Source organism: Oncorhynchus masou, chromosome 32 (assembly GCF_036934945.1).
Source record: "Oncorhynchus masou masou isolate Uvic2021 chromosome 32, UVic_Omas_1.1, whole genome shotgun sequence".
NCBI classification, from domain to species: domain Eukaryota; kingdom Metazoa; phylum Chordata; class Actinopteri; order Salmoniformes; family Salmonidae; genus Oncorhynchus; species Oncorhynchus masou.
The window spans coordinates 93,681,755-93,701,672 of NC_088243.1; positions in this window are offsets into that span (position 1 = coordinate 93,681,755).

The following is a 19,918-nucleotide window of genomic DNA, read 5'->3' on the forward strand; positions in this document are numbered from 1 at the left end:
CCATACCATAGAATACATAACAACAACCCCTTATAATGACCCCAGGTAAACCACCAGCCATACCATAGAATACATAACAACAACCCCTTATAATGACCCCAGGTAAACCACCAGCCATACCATAGAATACATAACAACAACCCCTTATAATGACCCCAGGTAAACCACCAGCCATACCATAGAATACATAACAACAACCCCTTATAATGACCCCAGGTAAACCACCAGCCATACCATAGAATACATAACAACAACCCCTTATAATGACCCCAGGTAAACCACCAGCCATACCATAGAATACATAACAACAACCCCTTATAATGACCCCAGCCATACCATAGAATACATAAACCACCAGAATACATAACAACAACCCCCATACCAGGTAAACCACCAGAATACATAACAACAACCCCTTATAATGACCCCAGGTAAACCACCAGCCATACCATAGAATACATAACAACAACCCCTTATAATGACCCCAGGTAAACCACCAGCCATACCATAGAATACATAACAACAACCCCTTATAATGACCCCAGGTAAACCACCAGCCATACCATAGAATACATAACAACAACCCCTTATAATGACCCCAGGTAAACCACCAGCCATACCATAGAATACATAACAACAACCCCTTATAATGACCCCAGGTAAACCACCAGCCATACCATAGAATACATAACAACAACCCCTTATAATGACCCCAGGTAAACCACCAGCCATACCATAGAATACATAACAACAACCCCTTATAATGACCCCAGGTAAACCACCAGCCATACCATAGAATACATAACAACAACCCCTTATAATGACCCCAGGTAAACCACCAGCCATACCATAGAATACATAACAACAACCCCTTATAATGACCCCAGGTAAACCACCAGCCATACCATAGAATACATAACAACAACCCCTTATAATGACCCCAGGTAAACCACCAGCCATACCATAGAATACATAACAACAACCCCTTATAATGACCCCAGGTAAACCACCAGCCATACCATAGAATACATAACAACAACCCCTTATAATGACCCCAGGTAAACCACCAGCCATACCATAGAATACATAACAACAACCCCTTATAATGACCCCAGGTAAACCACCAGCCATACCATAGAATACATAACAACAACCCCTTATACCCCAGGTAAACCCCAGCCATACCATAGAATACATAACAACAACCCCTTATAATGACCCCAGGTAAACCAGCCATACCATAGAATACATAACAACAACCCCTTATAATGACCCCAGGTAAACCACCAGCCATACCATAGAATACATAACAACACATAACAACAACCCTTATAATGACCCCAGGTAAACCACCAGCCATACCATAGAATACATAACAACAACCCCTTATAATGACCCCAGGTAAACCCCAGGCCATACCATAGAATACATAACAACAACCCCTTATAATGACCCCAGGTAAACCACCAGCCATACCATAGAATACATAACAACAACCCCTTATAATGTAAACCCCAGCCATACCATAGAATACATAACAACAACCCCTTATAAACCCCAGGTAAACCAGCCATACCATAGAATACATAACAACAACCCCTTATAATGACCCCAGGTAAACCACCAGCCATACCATAGAATACATAAACCACCAGCCATACCATAGAATACATAACCCCTTATAATGACCCCAGGTAAACCACCAGCCATACCATAGAATACATAACAACAACCCCTTATAATGACCCCAGGTAAACCACCAGCCATACCATAGAATACATAACAACAACCCCTTATAATGACCCCAGGTAAACCACCAGCCATACCATAGAATACATAACAACAACCCCTTATAATGACCCCAGGTAAACCACCAGCCATACCATAGAATACATAACTTATAATGACCCCAGGTAAACCACCAGCCATACCATAGAATACATAACAACAACCCCTTATAATGACCCCAGGTAAACCACCAGCCATACCATAGAATACATAACAACAACCCCTTATAATGACCCCAGGTAAACCACCAGCCATACCATAGAATACATAACAACAACCCTTATAATGACCCCAGGTAAACCACCAGCCATACCATAGAATACATAACAACAACCCCTTATAATGACCCCAGGTAGGTAAACCACCAGCCATACCATAGAATACATAACAACAACCCCTTATAATGACCCCAGGTAAACCACCAGCCATACCATAGAATACATAACAACAACCCCTTATAATGACCCCAGGTAAACCACCAGCCATACCATAGAATACATAACAACAACCCCTTATATGACCCCAGGTAAACCACCAGCCATACCATAGAATACAAACAACACCCCTTATAATGACCCCAGGTAAACCACCAGCCATACCATAGAATACATAACAACAACCCCTTATAATGACCCCAGGTAAACCACCAGCCATACCATAGAATACATAACAACAACCCCTTATAATGACCCCAGGTAAACCACCAGCCATACCATAGAATACATAACAACAACCCCTTATAATGACCCCAGGTAAACCACCAGCCATACCATAGAATACATAACAACAACCCCTTATAATGACCCCAGGTAAACCACCAGCCATACCATAGAATACATAACAACAACCCCTTATAATGACCCCAGGTAAACCACCAGCCATACCATACAGAATACATAACAACAACCCCTTATAATGACCCCAGGTAAACCACCAGCCATACCATAGAATACATAACAACAACCCCTTATAATGACCCCAGGTAAACCACCAGCCATACCATAGAATACATAACAACAACCCCTTATAATGACCCCAGGTAAACCACCAGCCATACCATAGAATACATAACAACAACCCCTTATAATGACCCCAGGTAAACCCCAGGCCATACCATAGAATACATAACAACAACCCCTTATAATGACCCCAGGTAAACCACCAGCCATACCATAGAATACATAACAACAACCCCTTATAATGACCCCAGGTAAACCACCAGCCATACCATAGAATACATAACAACAACCCCTTATAATGACCCCAGGTAAACCACCAGCCATACCATAGAATACATAACAACAACCCCTTATAATGACCCCAGGTAAACCACCAGACCCCATACCATAGAATACATAACAACAACCCTTATAATGACAGGTAAACCACCAGCCATACCATAGAATACATAACAACAACCCCTTATAATGACCCCAGGTAAACCACCAGCCATACCATAGAATACATAACAACAACCCCTTATAATGACCCCAGGTAAACCACCAGCCATACCATAGAATACATAACAACAACCCCTTATAATGACCCCAGGTAAACCACCAGCCATACCATAGAATACATACATGACCCCAGGTAACAACAACCCCTTATAACCCTTTATAATGACCCCAGGTAAACCACCAGCCATACCATAGAATACATAACAACAACCCCTTATAATGACCCCAGGTAAACCACCAGCCATACCATAGAATACATAACAACAACCCCTTATAATGACCCCAGGTAAACCACCAGCCATACCATAGAATACATAACAACAACCCCTTATAATGACCCCAGGTAAACCACCAGCCATACCATAGAATACATAACAACAACCCCTTATAATGACCCCAGGTAAACCACCAACCATACCATAGAATACATAACAACAACCCCTTATAATGACCCCAGGTAAACCACCAGCCATACCATAGAATACATAACAACAACCCCTTATAATGACCCCAGGTAAACCACCAGCCATACCATAGAATACATAACAACAACCCCTTATAATGACCCCAGGTAAACCACCAGCCATACCATAGAATACATAACAACAACCCCTTATAATGACCCCCAGGTAAACCAGGTAAACCAGCCATACCATAGAATACATAACAACAACCCCAGGTAAACCACCAGCCATACCATAGAATACATAACAACAACCCTATAATGACCCCAGGTTATAATGACCCCAGGTAAACCACCAGCCATACCATAGAATACATAACAACAACCCCTTATAATGACCCCAGGTAAACCACCAGCCATACCATAGAATACATAGAAACAACAACCCCTTATAATGACCCCAGGTAAACCACCAGCCATACCATAGAATACATAACACTGACAACCAGCCATACCATAGAATACATATAATGACCCCAGGTAAACCACCAGCCATACCATAGAATACATAACAACAACCCCTTATAATGACCCCAGGTAAACCACCAGCCATACCAGAATACATAACAACAACCCCATACCATAGCCATACATAGAAACATAACAACAACCCCTTATAATGACCCCAGGTAAACCACCAGCCATACCATAGAATACATAACAACAACCCCTTATAATGACCCCAGGTAAACCACCAGCCATACCATAGAATACATAACAACAACCCCTTATAATGACCCCAGGTAAACCACCAGCCATACCATAGAATACATAACAACAACCCCTTATAATGACCCCAGGTAAACCACCAGCCATACCATAGAATACATAACAACAACCCCTTATAATGACCCCAGGTAAACCACCAGCCATACCATAGAATACATAACAACAACCCCTTATAATGACCCCAGGTAAACCACCAGCCATACCATAGAATACATAACAACAACCCCTTATAATGACCCCAGGTAAACCACCAGCCATACCATAGAATACATAACAACAAATAATGACCCCAGGTAAACCACCAGCCATACCATAGAATACATAACAACAACCCCTTATAATGACCCCAGGTAAACCACCAGCCATACCATAGAATACATAACAACAACCCCTTATAATGACCCCAGGTAAACCACCAGCCATACCATAGAATACATAACAACAACCCCTTATAATGACCCCAGGTAAACCACCAGCCATACCATAGAATACATAACAACAACCCCTTATAATGACCCCAGGTAAACCACCAGCCATACCATAGAATACATAACAACAACCCCTTATAATGACCCCAGGTAAACCACCAGCCATACCATAGAATACATAACAACAACCCCTTATAATGACCCCAGGTAAACCACCAGCCATACCATAGAATACATAACAACAACCCCTTATAATGACCCCAGGTAAACCACCAGCCATACCCATAGAATACATATACCATAGAATACATAACCCCTTATAATGACCCCAGGTAAACCACCAGCCATACCATAGAATACATAACAACAACCCCTTATAATGACCCCAGGTAAACCACCAGCCATACCATAGAATACATAACAACAACCCCTTATAATGACCCCAGGTAAACCACCAGCCATACCATAGAATACATAACAACAACCCCTTATAATGTAAACCCCAGGTAAACCACCAGCCATACCATAGAATACATAACAACAACCCCTTATAATGACCCCAGGTAAACCACCAGCCATACCATAGAATACATAACAACAACCCCTTATAATGACCCCAGGTAAACCACCAGCCATACCATAGAATACATAACAACAACCCCTTATAATGACCCCAGGTAAACCACCAGCCATACCATAGAATACATAACAACAACCCCTTATAATGACCCCAGGTAAACCACCAGCCATACCATAGAATACATAACAACAACCCCTTATACTGACCCCAGGTAAACCACCAGCCATACCATAGAATACATAACAACAACCCCTTATAATGACCCCAGGTAAACCACCAGCCATACCATAGAATACATAACAACAACCCCTTATAATGACCCCAGGTAAACCACCAGCCATACCATAGAATACATAACAACAACCCCTTATAATGACCCCAGGTAAACCACCAGCCATACCATAGAATACATAACAACAACCCCTTATAATGACCCCAGGTAAACCACCAGCCATACCATAGAATACATACTTATAACAGGTAAACAACATACCATAGAATACATTATAATGACCCCAGGTAAACCACCAGCCATACCATAGAATACATAACAACAACCCCTTATAATGACCCCAGGTAAACCACCAGCCATACCATAGAATACATAACAACAACCCCTTATAATGACCCCAGGTAAACCACCAGCCATACCATAGAATACATAACATAACAACCCCTTATAATGACCCCAGGTAAACCACCAGCCATACCATAGAATACATAACAACAACCCCTTATAATGACCCCAGGTAAACCACCAGCCATACCATAGAATACATAACAACAACCCCTTAACAACCAGCCCCCTTATAATGACCCCAGGTAAACCACCAGCCATACCATAGAATACATAACAACAACCCCTTATAATGACCCCAGGTAAACCACCAGCCATACCATAGAATACATAACAACAACCCCTTATAATGACCCCAGGTAAACCACCAGCCATACCATAGAATACATAACAACAACCCCTTATAATGACCCCAGGTAAACCACCAGCCATACCATAGAATACATAACAACAACCCCTTATAATGACCCCAGGTAAACCACCAGCCATACCATAGAATACATAACAACAACCCCTTATAATGACCCCAGGTAAACCACCAGCCATACCATAGAATACATAACAACAACCCCTTATAATGACCCCAGGTACCAACCATACCATAGAAGCCATAACAACAACCCCTTATAATGACCCCAGGTAAACCACCAGCCATACCATAGAATACATAACAACAACCCCTTATAATGACCCCAGGTAAACCACCAGCCATACCATAGAATACATAACAACAACCCCTTATAATGACCCCAGGTAAACCACCAGCCATACCATAGAATACATAAACCCCTTATAATGACCCCAGGTAAACCACCAGCCATACCATAGAATACATAACAACAACCCCTTATAATGACCCCAGGTAAACCACCAGCCATACCATAGAATACATAACAACAACCCCTTATAATGACCCCAGGTAAACCACCAGCCATACCATAGAATACATCACAACAACCCCTTATACTGACCCCAGGTAAACCACCAGCCATACCATAGAATACATAACAACAACCCCTTATAATGACCCCAGGTAAACCACCAGCCATACCATAGAATACATAACAACAACCCCTTATAATGACCCCAGGTAAACCACCAGCCATACCATAGAATACATAACAACAACCCCAATCAGGTAATACCAAACAATATATAGGGTCAGTTAATACCATGCTATATACAGGGTCAGTTAATACCATACTATATACAGGGTCAGTTAATACCATACTATATACAGGGTCAGTTAATACCATACTATATACAGGGTCAGTTAATACCATACTATATACAGGGTCAGTTAATACCATACTATATACAGGGTCAGTTAATACCATACTACCCCCAGGGTCAGTTAGTACCACAACTATATACAGGGTCAGTTAATACCATACTATATACAGGGTCAGTTAGTACCATACTATATACAGGGTCAGTTAATAACATACTATATACAGGGTCAGTTAATACCGTACTATATACAGGGTCAGTTAATACCATAATATATACAGGGTCAGTTAATACCATACTATATACAGGGTCAGTTAATACCATACTATATACAGGGTCAGTCAATACCATACTATATACAGGGTCAGTTAATACCATACTATATACAGGGTCAGTTAATACCATACTATATACAGGGTCAGTTAATACCATACTATATACAGGGTCAGTTAATACCATACTATATGCAGGGTCAGTTAATACCATACTATATACAGGGTCAGTTAATACCATACTTTATACAGGGTCAGTTAATACCATACTATATACAGGGTCAGTTAATACCATACTATATACAGGGTCAGTTAATACCATACTGTATACAGGGTCAGTTAATACCATACTATATACAGGGTCAGTTAGTACCATACTATATACAGGGTCAGCTAGTACCACACTATATACAGGGTCAGTTAATACCATACTTTATACAGGGTCAGTTAATACCATACTATATACAGGGTCAGTTAATACCATACTATATACAGGGTCAGTTAATACCATACTGTATACAGGGTCAGTTAATACCATACTATATACAGGGTCAGTTAATACCATACTATATACAGGGTCAGTTAATACCATACTATAAAAAGGGTCAGTTAATACCATACTATATACAGGGTCAGTAGTTATATACAGGGTCAGTTAATACCACACTATATACAGGGTCAGTTAATACCATACTATATACAGGGTCAGTTAATACCATACTATTTACAGGGTCAGTTAATACCATACTATATACAGGGTCAGTTAATACCATACTATATACAGGGTCAGTTAATACCATACTGTATACAGGGTCAGTTAATACCATACTATATACAGGGTCAGTTAGTACCATACTATATACAGGGTCAGCTAGTACCACACTATATACAGGGTCAGCTAGTACCACACTATATACAGGGTCAGCTAGTACCACACTATATACAGGGTCAGTTAATACCATACTTTATACAGGGTCAGTTAATACCATACTATATACAGGGTCAGTTAATACAATACTATATACAGGGTCAGTTAAAACCATACTATATACAGGGTCAGTTAATACCATACTATAAACAGGGTCAGTTAATACCATACTATATACAGGGTCAGTAGTTATATACAGGGTCAGTTAATACCACACTATATACAGGGTCAGTTAATACCATACTATATACAGGGTCAGTTAATACCATACTATTTACAGGGTCAGTTAATACCATACTATATACAGGGTCAGTAGTTATATACAGGGTCAGTTAATACCATACTATATACGGGGTCAGTTAATACCATACTATATACAGGGTCAGTTAATACCATACTATATACAGGGTCAGTTAATACCATACTATATACAGGGTCAGTTAATACCATACTATAAACAGGGTCAGTTAATACCATACTATATACAGGGTCAGTAGTTATATACAGGGTCAGTTAATACATCACTATATACAGGGTCAGTTACTACCATACTATATACAGGGTCAGTTAATACCATACTATTTACAGGGTCAGTTAATACCATACTATATACAGGGTCAGTAGTTATATACAGGGTCAGTTAATACCATACTATATACGGGGTCAGTTAATACCATACTATTTACAGGGTCAGTTAATACCATACTATATACAGGGTCAGTAGTTATATACAGGGTCAGTTAATACCATACTATATACGGGGTCAGTTAGAACCGTACTATATACTGGGTCAGTTAATACCATACTATATACAGGGTCAGTTAATACCATACTATATACAGGGTCAGTTAATACCATACTATATACAGGGTCAGTTAATACCATACTATATACAGGGTCAGTTAATACCATACTATATACAGGGTCAATTAATACCATACTATATACAGGGTCAATTAATACCATACTATATACAGGGTCAGTTAGTAACATACTATATACAGGGTCAGTTAATACCATACTATATACAGGGTCAGTTAATACCACACTATATACAGGGTCAGTTAATACCATACTATATACAGGGTCAGTTAATACCACACTATATACAGGGTCAGTTAATACCATACTATATACAGGGTCAGTTAATACCATACTATATACAGGGTAGGTTAATACCATACTATATACAGGGTCAGTTAGTACCATACTATATACAGGGTCAGTTAGTACCATACTATAAACAGGGTCAGTTAATACCATACTATATACAGGGTCAGTTAATACCATACTATATACAGGGTCAGTTAATACCATACTATATACAGGGTCAGTTAATACCATACTATATACAGGGTCAGTTAATACCATACTATATACAGGGTCAGTTAATACCATACTATATACAGGGTCAGTTAGTAACATACTATATACAGGGTCAGTAGTTATATACAGGGTCAGTTAATACCACACTATATACATGGTCAGTTAATACCATACTATATACAGGGTCAGTTAATACCATACTATATACAGGGTAAGTTAATACCATACTATATACAGGGTCAGTTAGTACCATACTATATACAGTGTCAGTTAATACCATACTATATACAGGGTCAGTTAATACCATACCATATACAGGGTCAGTTAGTACCGTACTATATACTGGGTCAGTTAATACCATACTATATACAGGGTCAGTTAATACCATACTATATACAGGGTCAGTTAATACCATACTATATACAGGGTCAGTAGTTATAGACAGGGTCAGTTAGTACCATACTATATACAGGGTCAGTAGTTATATACAGGGTCAGTTAATACCATACTATATACAGGGTCAGTTAATACCATACTATTTACAGGGTCAGTTAATACCATGCTATATATAGGGTCAGTTAATACCATACTATATACAGGGTCAGTAGTTATATACAGGGTCAGTTAATACCATACTATATACAGGGTCAGTTAATACCATACTATATACAGGGTCAGTTAATACCATACTATATACAGGGTCAGTTAATACCATACTATATACAGGGTCAGTTAATACCATACTATATACAGGGTCAGTTAATACCATACTATATACAGGGTCAGTTAATACCATACTATATACAGGGTCAGTTAATACCATACTATATACAGGGTCAGTTAGTGCCACACTATATACAGTGTCAGTTAATACCATACTATATACAGGGTCAGTAGTTATAGACAGGGTCAGTTAGTACCATACTATATACAGGGTCAGTAGTTATATACAGGGTCAGTTAATACCATACTATATACAGGGTCAGTTAATACCATACTATTTACAGGGTCAGTTAATACCATGCTATATATAGGGTCAGTTAATACCATACTATATACAGGGTCAGTAGTTATATACAGGGTCAGTTAATACCATACTATATACAGGGTCAGTTAATACCATACTATATACAGGGTCAGTTAATACCATACTATATACAGGGTCAGTTAATACCATACTATATACAGGGTCAGTTAATACCATACTATATACAGGGTCAGTTAATACCATACTACATACAGGGTCAGTTAGTGCCACACTATATACAGTGTCAGTTAATACCGTACTATATACAGGGTCAGTTAATACCATACTATATACAGGGTCAGTTAATACCATACTATATACAGGGTCAGTTAATACCATACTATATACAGGGTCAGTTAATACCATACTATATACAGGGTCAGTTAATACCATACTATATACAAGGTCAGTTAATACCATACTATATACAGGGTCAGTTAATACCATACTATATACAGGGTCAGTTAATACCATACTATATACAGGGTCAGTTAATACCATACTATATACAAGGTCAGTTAATACCATACTATATACAGGGTCAGTTAATACCATACTATATACAGGGTCAGTTAATACCATACTATATACAGGGTCAGTTAATACCATACTATATACAGGGTCAGTTAATACCATACTATATACAGTGTTCAGTTAATACCATACTATATACAGGGTCAGTTAGTACCATACTATATACAGGGTCAGTTAATACCATACTATATACAGGGTCAGTTAATACCATACTATATACAGGGTCAGTTAATACCATACTATATACAGGGTCAGTTAATACCATACTATATACAGGGTCAGTTTAATACTATATACAGGGTCAGTTAATACCATACTATATACAGGGTCAGTTAATACCATACTATATACAGGGTCAGTTAATACCATGCTATATACAGGGTCAGTTAATACCATACTATATACAGGGTCAGTTAATACCATACTATATAAAGGGTCAGTTAATACTATATACAGGGTCAGTTAATACCATACTATTTACAGGGTCAGTTAATACCATACTATATACAGGGTCAGTTAATACCATACTATATACAGGGTCAGTTAATACCATACTATATACAGGGTCAGTTTAATACTATATACAGGGTCAGTTAATACCATACTATATACAGGGTCAGTTAATACCATACTATATACAGGGTCAGTTAATACCATGCTATATACAGGGTCAGTTAATACCATACTATATACAGGGTCAGTTAATACCATACTATATACAGGGTCAGTTAATACTATATACAGGGTCAGTTAATACCATACTATATACAGGGTCAGTTAATACCATACTATATACAGGGTCAGTTAATACCATACTATATACAGGGTCAGTTAATACCATACTATATACAGGGTCAGTTAATACCATACTATGTACAGGGTCAGTAGTTATAGACAGGGTCAGTTAGTACCATACTATATACAGGGTCAGTAGTTATATACAGGGTCAGTTAATACCATACTATATACAGGGTCAGTTAATACCATACTATTTACAGGGTCAGTTAATACCATGCTATATATAGGGTCAGTTAATACCATACTATATACAGGGTCAGTAGTTATATACAGGGTCAGTTAATACCATACTATATACAGGGTCAGTTAATACCATACTATATACAGGGTCAGTTAATACCATACTATATACAGGGTCAGTTAATACCATACTATATACAGGGTCAGTTAATACCATACTATATACAGGGTCAGTTAATACCATACTATATACAGGGTCAGTTAGTGCCACACTATATACAGTGTCAGTTAATACCGTACTATATACAGGGTCAGTTAATACCATACTATATACAGGGTCAGTTAATACCATACTATATACAGGGTCAGTTAATACCATACTATATACAGGGTCAGTTAATACCATACTATATACAGGGTCAGTTAATACCATACTATATACAAGGTCAGTTAATACAATACTATATACAGGGTCAGTTAATACCATACTATATACAGGGTCAGTTAATACCATACTATATACAGGGTCAGTTAATACCATACTATATACAAGGTCAGTTAATACCATACTATATACAGGGTCAGTTAATACCATACTATATACAGGGTCAGTTAATACCATACTATATACAGGGTCAGTTAATACCATACTATATACAGGGTCAGTTAATACCATACTATATACAGTGTTCAGTTAATACCATACTATATACAGGGTCAGTTAGTACCATACTATATACAGGGTCAGTTAATACCATACTATATACAGGGTCAGTTTAATACTATATACAGGGTCAGTTAATACCATACTATATACAGGGTCAGTTAATACCATACTATATACAGGGTCAGTTAATACCATGCTATATACAGGGTCAGTTAATACCATACTATATACAGGGTCAGTTAATACCATACTATATAAAGGGTCAGTTAATACTATATACAGGGTCAGTTAATACCATACTATTTACAGGGTCAGTTAATACCATACTATATACAGGGTCAGTTAATACCATACTATATACAGGGTCAGTTAATACCATACTATATACAGGGTCAGTTTAATACTATATACAGGGTCAGTTAATACCATACTATATACAGGGTCAGTTAATACCATACTATATACAGGGTCAGTTAATACCATGCTATATACAGGGTCAGTTAATACCATACTATATACAGGGTCAGTTAATACCATACTATATACAGGGTCAGTTAATACTATATACAGGGTCAGTTAATACCATACTATATACAGGGTCAGTTAATACCATACTATATACAGGGTCAGTTAATACCATACTATATACAGGGTCAGTTAATACCATACTATATACAGGGTCAGTTAATACCATACTATGTACAGGGTCAGTTAATACCATACTATATACAGGGTCAGTTAATACCATACTATATACAGGGTCAGTTAATACCATACTATATACAGGGTCAGTTAGTGCCACACTATATACAGGGTCAGTTAATACCATACTATATACAGGGTCAGTTAATACCATACTATATACAGGGTCAGTTAATACCATACTATATACAGGGTCAGTTAATACCATACTATATACAGGGTCAGTTAATACCATACTATATACAAGGTCAGTTAATACCATACTATATACAGGGTCAGTTAAGGTCAAGGGCAGGCAGAGGTCAAAAGGTACAGAACGGCAGGCAGTCTCAGTAATCCAGACCAGAGTCCATAAGGTACAGAACGGCAGGCAGTCTCAGTAATCCAGACCAGAGTCCATAAGGTACAGAATGGCAGGCAGTCTCAGGGTCAGGGCAGGCAGTCTCAGTAATCCAGACTGGTGTCCAAAAGGTACAGAACGGCAGGCAGTCTCAAGGTCAGGGCAGGCAGTCTCAGTAATCCAGACCAGAGTCCATAAGGTACAGAACAGCAGACAGTCTCAGTAATCCAGACTGGAGTCCATAAGGTACAGAACGGCAGGCAGTCTCAGTAATCCAGACCAGAGTCCATAAGGTACAGAACGGCAGGCAGTCTCAGTAATCCAGACCAGAGCCCATAAGGTACAGAACGGCAGGCAGTCACAGGGTCAGGGCAGGCAGTCTCAGTAATCCAGACCAGAGTCCATAAGGTACAGAACGGCAGGCAGTCTCACGGTCAGGGCAGACAGTCTCAGTAATCCAGACCAGAGTCCATAAGGGTACAGAACGGCAGACAGTCTCAGGGTCAGGGCAGGCAGTCTCAGTAATCCAGACCAGAGTCCAAAAGGTACAGAATGGCAGGCAGTCTCAGGGTCAGGGCAGGCAGTCTCAGTAATCCAGACTGGAGTCCATAAGGTACAGAACTGCAGACAGTCTCAGTAATCCAGACCAGAGTCCAAAAGGTACAGAACGGCAGGCAGTCTCAGGGTCAGGGCAGGCAGTCTCAGTAATCCAGACCAGAGTCCATAAGGTACAGAACGGCAGGCAGTCTCAGGGTCAGGGCAGGCAGTCTCAGTAATCCAGACCAGAGCCCATAAACTACAGAGCGGCAGGCAGTCTCAGTAATCCAGACCAGAGCCCATAAGGTACAGAACGACAGGCAGTCTCACGGTCAGGGCAGGCAGTCTCAGTAATCCAGACCAGAGTCCAAAAGATACAGAACGGCAGGCAGTCTCAGGGTCAGGGCAGGCAGTCTCAGTAATCCAGACCAGAGCCCATAAGGTACAGAACGGCAGGCAGTCTCACGGTCAGGGCAGGCAGTCTCAGTAATCCAGACCAGAGTCCAAAAGGTACAGAACGGCAGGCAGTCTCAGGGTCAGGGCAGGCAGTCTCAGTAATCCAGACTGGAGTCCATAAGGTACAGAACGGCAGACAGTCTCAGTAATCCAGACCAGAGTCCATAAGGTACAGAACGGCAGGCAGTCTCACGGTCAGGGCAGACAGTCTCAGTAATCCAGACCAGAGTCCAAAAGGTACAGAACGGCAGGCAGTCTCAGGGTCAGGGCAGGCAGTCTCAGTAATCCAGACCAGAGCCCATAAGGTACAGAACGGCAGGCAGTCTCACGGTCAGGGCAGGCAGTCTCAGTAATCCAGACCAGAGTCCAAAAAGTACAGAACGGCAGGCAGTCTCAGTAATCCAGACCAGAGCCCATAAGGTACAGAACGGCAGGCAGTCTCAGGGTCAGGGCAGGCAGTCTCAGTAATCCAGACCAGAGCCCATAAGGTACAGAACGACAGGCAGTCTCACGGTCAGGGCAGGCAGTCTCAGTAATCCAGACCAGAGCCCATAAGGTACAGAATGGCAGGCAGTCTCAGGGTCAGGGCAGGCAGTCTCAGTAATCCAGACCAGAGCCCATAAGGTACAGAACGGCAGGCAGTCTCACGGTCAGGGCAGGCAGTCTCAGTAATCCAGACCAGAGCCCATAAGGTACAGAACGGCAGGCAGTCTCAGGGCAGGCAGAGGTCTGTAATCCAGAGTAGTGGGGCAAAGGTACAGGACGGCAGGCTCAGGGTCAGGGCAGGCAGAATGTCAAAACCAGGAAAACTAGAAAACAGGACCTAGAAACAGACAGGAGCAAGGGGGGAACCGCTGGTAGGCTTGATGAACAAAACTAACTGGCAACAGACAAACAGAGAACACAGGTATAAATACACAGGGGATAATGGGGAAGATGGGTGACACCTGGAGGGGGGTGGAGACAGGTGAAACAGATCAGGGGGTGACACCTGGAGGGGGGTGGAGACAGGTGAAACAGATCAGGGGTGACACCTGGAGGGGGTGGAGACAGGTGAAACAGGTCAGGGTGTGACACCTGGAGGGTGGTGGAGACAGGTGAAACAGATCAGGGTGTGACACCTGGAGGGGGTGGAGACAAGCACAAAGACCAGTGAAACAGGTTAGGGTGTGACACCCGGAGGGGGGTGGAGACAGGTGAAACAGATCAGGGTGTGACACCTGGAGGGGGGTGGAGACAGGTGAAACAGATCAGGGTGTGACACCTGGAGGGGGGTGGAGACAAGCACAAAGACAGGTGAAACAGATCAGGTTGTGACACCTATGGAGATCGCCCCACACACCTCTCCGCGGCAGAGCGACATCGCCGGAGACAGCTGGGGCCCCAATTCACGTCACGGGTATGGAGAGCCTTCATGGAGAAGCTGGGGGTCACGGTCAGCCTCACTTCCGGGTACCGGCTTCAGTCTAACAGGCAGGTGGAGAGGATGAACCAGAAGCTGGGGAGGTAACTGAGGAGTCACTCCCAGGACTGGCAGGGGGAGTGTGCTCGATTCCTTCCCCTGGCGGAGTACTCCCAGAATTCATTGCGTCACTCCCAGGACTGGCAGGGGGAGTGTGCTCGATTCCTTCCCCTGGCGGAGTACTCCCAGAATTCATTGCGTCACTCCCAGGACTGGCAGGGGGAGTGTGCTCGATTCCTTCCCCTAGCGGAGTACTCCCAGAAATCATTGCGTCACTCCCAGGACTGGCAGGGGGAGTGTGCTCGATTCCTTCCCCTAGCGGAGTACTCCCAGAATTCATTGCATCACTCCTCCACCGGGCTGACTCCCTTCCAGTGCATTCTGGGTTTATTAGCCAGCCCTGTCTCCGGGGACCCCGAGCCAGACCGATGCTCCTGCGGTGGACGAGTGGTTGAGGTGCGCAGAAGAGGTTTGGAACGATTCCTATGCTATCCGTCACCAGAAGGAGCAGGTGGAACACCACTGCAGTGAGGCTCCTGTGTTCCATCCTGGTGATCGTGTCTGGCTCTCCACCAGGATCCTCCCCATTCCGCTGTCCTGTAAAAATCTGAGCCCCGGTTTGTGGGGCCGTTCAAGAATATTATGCAGACAGAGTCAATATATTTCATATTGCAGTATACTATGTAGACAGAATCAATACATTTCATATTGCAGTAAACTATGTAGACAGAGTCAATATATTTCATATTGCAGTAAACTATGTAGAAAGAGAAATAAATTTCATATTGCAGAATATTATGCAAACAGAGTCAATATATTTCATATTGGAGTATAATATGTAGAAAGAGCAATACATTTCATATTGCAGTAAGTTATCTAGACAGAGTGAAGACATTTCATATTGCAGTATATTATCTAGAGAGTCGATGCATTTCAAATGGCAGTATATTATGCAGGAGGGTCAATACATTACATTTTGCAGTACATCTGTTGGACCGTTGGACTGTTGGACTGTTGGACTGTTTGTCTGTTGGACTGTTGGACCGTTGGACTGTTTGTCTGTTGGACTGTTGGACCGTTGGACCGTTGGACCGTTTGTCTGTTGGACTGTTGGACTGTTGGACTGTTGGACCGTTGGACTGTTGGACTGTTGGACCGTTGGACCGTTGGACCGTTGGACCGTTTGTCTGTTGGACTGTTGGACTGTTTGACTGTTGGACTGTTTGTCTGTTGGACTGTTGGACTGTTTGTCTGTTGGACTGTTGGACTGTTGGACTGTTTGTCTGTTGGACTGTTGGCCTGTTGGACTGTTTGTCTGTTGGACTGTTGGACTGTTGGACTGTTGGACTGTTGGACTGTTGGACTGTTTGTCTGTTGGACTGTTGGACTGTTTGTCTGTTGGACTGTTGGACTGTTTGTTTGTCTGTTTATCTGTTTGTTCGTTGAACTGTTTGTCTGTTGGACTGTTGGACTGTTTGTCTGTTGGACTGTTGGACTGTTTGTTTGTTGGACTGTTGGACTGTTGGACTGTTTGTTTGTTGGACTGTTTGATTGTCTGTTGGACTGTTTGTCTGTTGGACTGTTTGATTGTCTGTTGGACTGTTTGTCTGTTGGACTGTTGGACTGTTTGTCTTTTGGACTGTTGGACTGTTTGTTTGTCTGTTGGACTGTTAGACTGTTTGTCTGTTGGACTGTTGGACTGTTTGTTTGTTGGACTGTTGGACTGTTTGTCTGTTGGACTGTTTGTCTGTTGGACTGTTGGAATGTTGGGCTGTTTGTCTGTTGGACTGTTGGACTGTTGGACTGTTTGTTTGTCTGTTGGACTGTTTTACTGTTGGACTGTTTGTTTGTTGGACTGTTTATCTGTTTGTTCGTTGGACTGTTTGTCTGTTGGACTGCTGGACTGTTGGACTGTTTGTCTGTTGGACTGTTGGACTGTTTGTCTGTTGGACTGTTGGACTGTTTGTCTTTTGGACTGTTGGACTGTTGGACTGTTGGGCTGTTGGACTGTTTGTCTGTTGGACTGTTTGTCTGTTGGACAGTTTTTCTGTTGGACTGTTGGACTGTTGGACTGTTTAATTTTGAAAGCTGGAAGAGTGAGTGGGGACATTGCTTACACCCGCTATGACAGGCTCATTGGCCACCCTCCCTCCCAGAAGCCTGGAAGGGATGAGAGAGCCAAGCCTATGGGTTCGTAGCTTCAACCCCACAGCACAACACATCAATTGATAAGACGTCCCGGTAGCGACCCACCCCAACAACATCCGGTGAAATTGCAGAGTGCCAAATTCAAATTATAGTAATAATAATCATTCATCAAAATACAAGTGTTATACATAGTTTAAAATATCAACTTCTTGTTAATCCAGCCGCTTTGTCAGATTTCAAAAAGGCTTTCTGGTGAAAGCATAGCATGCGATTATATGAGGACAGCGCCCCGCACACAAAAGCATACAAACATTTTCCAACCAAGCAGATAACAAAAGTCAGAAATAGCAATAAAATAAATCACTTACCTTTGAAGGTCTTCATCTGGTTGCAATCACAAGGGTCCCAGCTACATAACAAATGGTCCTTATGTTTGATAAAGTCCTTCTTTTTATCCCAAAAACTCTGTTTTGTTGGCGCGTTTTCTTCAGTAATCCACTGGCTCAAAGGCAGTCAAAACATGCAGACGAATACATCCTAATAGTACCAGTAACGTTCGTCAAAACATGTCAAACGATGTTTATAACTAATCCTCAGGGTGTCAATTAACTAAATAATCGATAATATTTCAACCAGACAATAGCGTATTCAATAGAAAAGAAAAAGAATGAAGGGCGTGCACACAGTCTCGAGCGAAAACCAGTACTGCATGCTTCCCCAGTCCCCTAACCAAAAGGTATTTTTCTTCGTTGTTTTTCAGACAACAAGCCTGAAACAATGTCTAAAGACTGTTGGCATCTAGTGGAAGCCATAGGAACTGCAATCTGGACCCTAACCCATTACATAGTCAATAGGCATTCAATGGAAAACCACTCACGTCAAAAGAATTCCACTTCCTGGATGGATTTTCCTCGGGTTTTCGCATGCCATATCAGTTCTGTTATACTCACAAACATTATTTTAAGAGTTTTTGAAACTTCAGAGTGTTTTCTATCCAATGCTACCAGCATATCCTAGCTTCTGGGCCTGAGTTACAGTAGCAGTTTATTTTGGGCACGTCAGCCGTCCGAAATTGCGACCAAAAAACAGAATGCCAAAGAAGTTAATGGCCTGCTGAATGTATATTTTTGTCTATATTATGTCTATCTCTGATAAGCTCCCCTGGAAAAGGGCAGAAAGTAGCTCATATTAATATGTGTAGCCTTAGAAATAAGGTTCATGAAATCAATAACTTGCTAACATCAGATAACATTCATATATTAGCTATATCTGAGACTACTGTATCA